This window comes from Perissodus microlepis, chromosome 13 (assembly GCF_051167445.1).
Source record: "Perissodus microlepis isolate ML-2025 ecotype Zambia chromosome 13, ASM5116744v1, whole genome shotgun sequence".
NCBI classification, from domain to species: Eukaryota; Metazoa; Chordata; class Actinopteri; order Cichliformes; family Cichlidae; genus Perissodus; species Perissodus microlepis.
This window is the reverse complement of record NC_140473.1, coordinates 33079386-33086212: the sequence shown is the minus strand read 5'-3', so window position 1 is coordinate 33086212 and position 6827 is coordinate 33079386.

Here is a 6827-nt window from a genome sequence, read left to right as displayed (position 1 = left end):
CGAGGCGGAGAGGGGCGTCCAGACCATCAAAAATCTCCTCAAGAAAGCCAGCGATCCATACAAGGCATTGCTGGCATACAGAACAACAGCACTGGCGAATGGCTACAGCCCGGCTCAACTTCTCATGGGGCGCAGGCTTCGTACTACTTTACCAATGCTTCCTGAAACCTTAGAGCCATGTCTGCCTGATTTTCAGCAGATTGGTCGTTCTGAGAGAGAGAAACGGCTGAGACAAACCGAATGTTTTAACAAAAGACATAGAACAAGAGAACTGGATAAATTGTTGCCAGTGCAACCAGTCTGGATCACGGATGCAAAAGCACACGGCACAGTGACATCAGTCCACCCAACTCCACGATCGTACATCATCACTGGACCCCAAGGGACAATCAGAAGGAACCGCGGTCATCTTGTGCCGATCCCCCAAACAGAGACTCAAATCGACGCAAAACAGATCCAGTCCACCCCTATAGAGACTGTTTCTGAGCCAAGCGCACCCCATACAGCAGGTGTGGTTAGAACCCGGTCTGGTAGGGAAGTGATTAAACCGAAAAGACTTGATCTGTGAAGCTAATTGTTTGGAAAGGGAAAAGTTGTATTTCGAAATGCTAAGTTTTGTTTTTGAGAATAGCATGTTAAAAAGGACAAGAAGGTTTAACTTGTGTTAAGAGTGTAAGAGAAGGTGTTTATGAAAATACCAAAGTTTATGTTTCCTGAAATGCTGGGGTATGTCTGTATTGAAAAAAATATTATGCAGTTATGTTTTGTTTGAAGAGCAAACGAATGTACCAGCCTAACTTCAGTAAGGGGGATGTGGTGTAATCTATATTGATGTACATCATGCGCCACTAGGCGGCAGTACTTACCCACTAAACAGGAAGTGTGTGGCATGTAAAACAGCACGAGAGTAAGCTGTATTAAAGAAAGATTGCTGTTGCTCCATGTTATCGCTTGAGCGGGAGTTTTATTCAAGAGCCCAACACAACATCAGATATGATCTTATCAAAGCACAGATCTTGGTAATGATACAGAAACAGTTCTACAGCATGACGCAGTGGCCTTCATCTGTAAATGCAAGACGTTTGGAATCAAAACGATTATTCGTGGCCAAACCTCAGTGGCCACACGACCAGCTCAAGTGACTGAAGTAGAAGAGCCTGTAGGTCTGGATCAGGGTGGAAGGGCAAAGTGAACCAGCTAGTAATTCTGACGAGCATTACTCTGTGGCAAGAGGACAACCTTCCAGAAAGACATCTATTTCTGCAACACCAGTCAGGCCTGGTCACTCCTCAGTAAAAAGCACATTATAGCCCACCAGGAGTTTTGCAAAAAGGCACCTGAAGGACTCTCAGGACATGGTCTGAGGGAACTAAGCACTGGCCTATGCTGTGACTACAGTGGAGGATGGTGGGGACAGCATCACATGGAGCCATGACCGAGACGCAGCTATCAAACTAGCAGGCCATGTTACACACCACAACAGCACATGCAAGGACTCCCGCAGCCTGAACAACCTCACCCTTTAGTGATCGCTTGTCCCCCTGATGTTCTTAATAACTTTGTTATGAGTGATGAATATTTTGATTAGGCAAACATGACAAAATGGACGTGTGTGTGAAACTTTGGCGCACTGACCTGTAACAATAATCTGTTTAAAAGCACTGAAGGCCTCCGCTTCACTGAGCTGAGTTTGTATCTGAGACACATCTCATGCCCTGTGTCTGCTGCAACAACAGACAAAGGCAGGTCCTTCTCCTCCTCACCTATTCTCATTTGCTTTTAAGAAGACTTCTTCTGTCCATTGTTGAACGTTTTGCTAACTAATCATCACTAGATCAGCAGCACAAACACTGTTCAGTTCAGTTTGTTGAGCCGTGAGCTCAGATGCTGATATTAGGTTGGACGTACCAGAGGGATGATCGGCTGTGCTGGTGTGATTCGGGTAGTTTGGTCAGACACAGATGGGAGTGTGTCACGTGTGACCAGGCCTGTCATAAGCAGATGCATGAGTAAAGCTAAACAATTATCTTATGAGACCTGCGGCTATTCAAAAAACATCTGGAGCTCAAACCTTTAGAGCACCTGTCACCTTTCTAACTCCAATCCAGCAAACAGCAAACGGCCTGAGAAGCAACTTCAGACCTATAGGACCGCTTCCAGTGCACAAACTGGAATCAGTTTTTATCTCAGGACCTAGAAGAATACCAGTCACCTTTCTTTCCAAGCTCCTTAAATTAACAAAACTACTGTACTCGTGTACATCAGATGACATGTCGACAATGTCACCATCATTAAAGACATCTGTCATGCTCCCTGTGTCTCCCTGGCCAGCCCCCCGAGGCTACATGTTGTTTGTGTTCATCTGGACGTAGCGTTTTGTGGGAGAAACGTTTCGTCACTCATCCAAGTGACTTCTTCAGTCTGACTGAAGAAGTCACTTGGATGAGTGACGAAGGTCACACATGTGTCCACTGTACCTTTGGGCCTCTGACTACCAAATGAGAATCTTTTAAATACATCAGCGTACTTAAGTATTGTTGTCAGCCATGTACATCCCTTTATGACCCTTGAATATCCCAAAAAGGTTATGAGCATGTTGGGATGTGGTGGAAGGGGACAGTCACATCATCTGAAAGCAAATGTCTTGAAAGCCAAAGTGTTTCCTGTTTTATTTTGAAAAGGTCTGATGTGTTCTTGTTCATTGTGACTTTTCCCCCTTGTAGTGTTTTAGGTTCACATGTGTCAGCTGTTTCCCCATGTGTTCCCACTTCCCCTGATCACCTCCTGTGTATTTAAGTCCTCTGTTTTTTGTGTTTCATTGTCAGGTCGTCTGTTATTCTTGCCACAGTTTTCATAGTCAGTCATAGTTTCTCATTGCATTCACACTTTTCTTCATAGTTTGTCTAGTTTTCATGGTTTTTGCTGCTTTCAGCCAAAATAAAGGCTCGCCTTTTGTTCACCTGCAACTCTTCTCTCAGTATCTGCTTCTGGGTCCTGCTCACAACACATCGGCGTACCCCGCCGTGACAATGCCACCTGTGCAACAAGTCTAATCGTGAAATTTCCTTATTACTAAATATTCAGCAGACAATTGTTAGTGGTATTATAACACACTGGATGTCAACAACTCAGCCACAGCAGGGTCAGTGGATGCTGAGGTGCATAGTCTGCAGAGGTTGCCAACTTTCTGCAGAGTCAATCACTACAGACCTCCAAACTTAGCTTCTGAACAGTGCACAGAGAGCCTCATGGAATGGGTTTTCATGGCCAATCATCTGCATCCAAGCCTTGAATCACCAAGAATGATGCAAAATGTTGGATGCAGAAGTGGAGACATGTTCTCTGGAGTGAGTAATGATGCTTCTTTGACTGGAAAGCCGATAGATGAGTCTGGGTTTGACAGTTGCTGAGAGAAAGGCGCATGTCTAACTGCACTGTGCCAAGTGTAAAGTTTGGTGGAGAGGTGATTATGGTCTGGTGTCATTTTTAGTGAGTTGAGCTCAGGCCATTAGTTCCTGTGAAACCAGCTATTAACGCTTCATGCGCCTCACTTTGCGGGAACAGTTTGGCCTCTTCCTGTTCCAGTGACCACCATTGCACAAAGCAAGGTCATAAAGATCACAGGGATGACCGAGTCTGTAGTGGAAGAACTGCAGAGGCCTGCAGAGGCCCCCCCTCAACCCGACAGCACATCTTTGGGATGAATTAGGGCTGGAGACTGCAAGTCAGGTCATCCAGTGTCTGAGCTCACAAAATATGCTTCTGGAAGAATGGTCAAATATTTCCATAAACACACACACTAATCCTCGTGGAAAACCTTCCTAGAAGGGTTCAAGCTGCAAAAGGTGGACCAGCATCATATGAAACCCTGCTGGTTAAGACTGGGATGTCACTCAAGCTCAAACGCGTTTGAAGGAAAACAAGCGAATGTGTTTGGCAACATGGTGAATGTAGAAACATATAAATACAGATACTGATGTTTGATGAATTTTACCTAAAACTGTGCTGTGATGGAGATGATATTGTGTGGCAGAACTTACGTGTGTCAAACGACTGTGTTGAACAGTGTTCTCTTTTATTATTCCAGGCAAAAAGTAATATCAGTTTGAAATTAGCTTACCTAGAGATAAACCATTAGTACATAAAATCAGATAAAAGCAGATCCTACAAGCCAAGTGAAAAGCAGTCGTTTCCATCATAACAAGAAAGTGAGTAAGCGACTGTTGGGTAAATTGCATTGGCTACAATCAAAGGAGCTTGCAAAGAAAAGCGTCTGGACTTCTTTAAGTTACTTGAAGACGTTTCACCTCTCATCCGAGAAGCTTCTTCAGTTCTAAGGTCAAATGGTGGAGAGTCCCAGATATAAACCCAGTGGGAGTTTCCCCCCAAAGAGGGACAAAAGGACCCCCTGATGATCCTCTAATCGCCTGAGCCAAAGTGTGAAACTGGGTGTGGGTCCCAATCAGCCAGGGTTTCGGGTGAGCTCATTGTGAAACCTGGCCCCACCTTATCAACCTTGGAGTCATGTTTGACCAGGACATGTCCTTCAATGCACATATTAAACAAATATGTAAGACTGCTTTCTTCCATTTGTGCAACATCTCTAAAGTTAGAAATATCCTGTCTCAGAGTGACTTGCTGCTGTATAAATAAAATTAACTTGAAAGTTTGTTAAATTTGTTTTATGTATTACAATGATCCTACGAATAGTTTCCCAGTTCGTAGATCTTAGTTTCAGTATTTTTGTATTTCTTTTCAGGTTTCAGAGTAACAGCATTAAAGCCGTCACCTTTAATTCATTTCATTATGTTGTTGTCTGTGAGTCCTGCACTTGGGCCCTATTCTGCTTGCCACACAGCACACCCTGACATTAAATGTGTCATTACTTCTCAACACTAAAGTTGTTGTTGTTGTTTTTCACTAGTTTCACTAGTTTGGCCCACTTCAGATCAAAGCAGGCTGTTTGTGTCCACAGTGTAAAATTAGTTTGACATTTCTTGCTTCTGGAGTTCTGGAGACTTTGTGTCTTTGTTGAGTTAAAGTAGCCCAACATTTTATTAAAAAAAACTTCATTTCATTCATTTTTTTAATTTGCATGAACTCAAATTTCAAATTAGGAATTAAAATACTGAATTGAGAGTCTTACTGCTTTTCACAGTTTATTTAGTCTGTTGTGCTTTCCCTCCTCTCGCTGCAGCCTCACACAGCTCTGTTGTCCTTATCGAGTGTTATCTGGTCTCGATTGATGTTTGCAGTCTCTCTGGTTTAGATAAGTGTCACATGCCTAGCACAGCTTGGAGCATGTGCTTGTCATCCCGTTTTGGTTATTATTCACTGCATCAGTACAAAAGGGGACAGAGCCTTTCAGTCTGTGGCACCAAGGCTGTGGAACAGTTTACCACTACAATTATGTTTGCTTGACTCTGTGGATTCTTTTAAAAAACAGTTAAAAACTCTTCTGTTCAAACAAGCCTTTTGTTGATCTACATATTTTATATTTTTTACATTATTTACATTTGATCTTTTACATTGTATATAATGTCTATTGATTTTATTGTTTATTTTAATATTTTAATATTTGTGTACAGCGCTTTGTGATTGTCTGTCTGTGAAAAGCACTTAATAAATAAAGTTTACTTACTTACTTACTTACATCAGTACTGCAGCAGTAGTTTTTATGACTTACGGTCCTTTCTGAAGTGTTTTTGTATTTTTCGCATACAGAGGCAAACACAGCTGCTTTAATGCTACAAAAATGCTTTTCTCAAGGAATTTAATTGCTAGTGAAATTTGAGAGACTTTGATTTCTTGGTAGATTGTTAGTATTAATCCTCCTAGCATGTCTGACTTTTTAAATAAAAAATGTTCCCATGTCAACTGCTTGCAAAAGCTTTGCTGGAGGGTTTTCCTAGTTTACTAAAAATGTCCTTCTAATTTGTGCTTACCAGGGTCGTTATAGTAATGCTGAGACTCTAAACCCAGGAAAGCAATTTACACACACACATGGGGAAGATTTGACCCTGTCCTAAAACAACAGAAGTAATGGCAAAGAAGTCATATCCTGAAAAAGGTAACTTGTTAAATTTCAACATTTCTTTTTTTCCAATTATGAGTTCGATTGGATGAAATAAGTAATGAAAATGAAGTTTAATGGTTTTATTGATTTTACAAAATATTTGGGTAATTTCATTACAGTTTGTGAATGTAAAACCTAAACAAAGAGCACAGTACCTAACACGTCTAAATAATTCAATTCTGAATTAAAATTAATTATTGTGGCTGAGGTTTTTTGTTTGTTAGTTTTGTTCCTTGTGTGTGTTTGTTCTACTTGTACAGCACTTTGGTCAACCTGTTGTTTTTCAATGTGCTTATAAATAAATTGAAATTGATTGATGATCGAAGAAGAGCATTTTGGAAAAGCTAAAAATGAACTTTGGATAAAGTGTTGTATAATATAAAGTTTGTATAAAGTAGTGCAGTCACTGTAAACTGCCTGCATTTTTACAATGAACACACAGGTGGTTACAACAAAATCAAAAATGATTGGAGCCTCTCTCTCATCCTGCATTCAGCTGCATTCTGCTTAGTCTGCACCCCTTCACGTACTCAGCTGTGCTCTTCAGGCCTGAAAGCCATCTGATTCGTCTGCTCCAGATTTACTCGCCCAGAGTGTCGTTCCCACAGTCTGGACTCTCTGCTTGGTTCAACTGGAGTCCTCTGCTGCTGTGTGCAGCAAGCAACCTTCTGTTCTCTGTGTGTCCATAATGTACTCAATATTACATCTGCCACCTGTTCAGTCTGCCATAATTATTCATCTCTCTACAGTC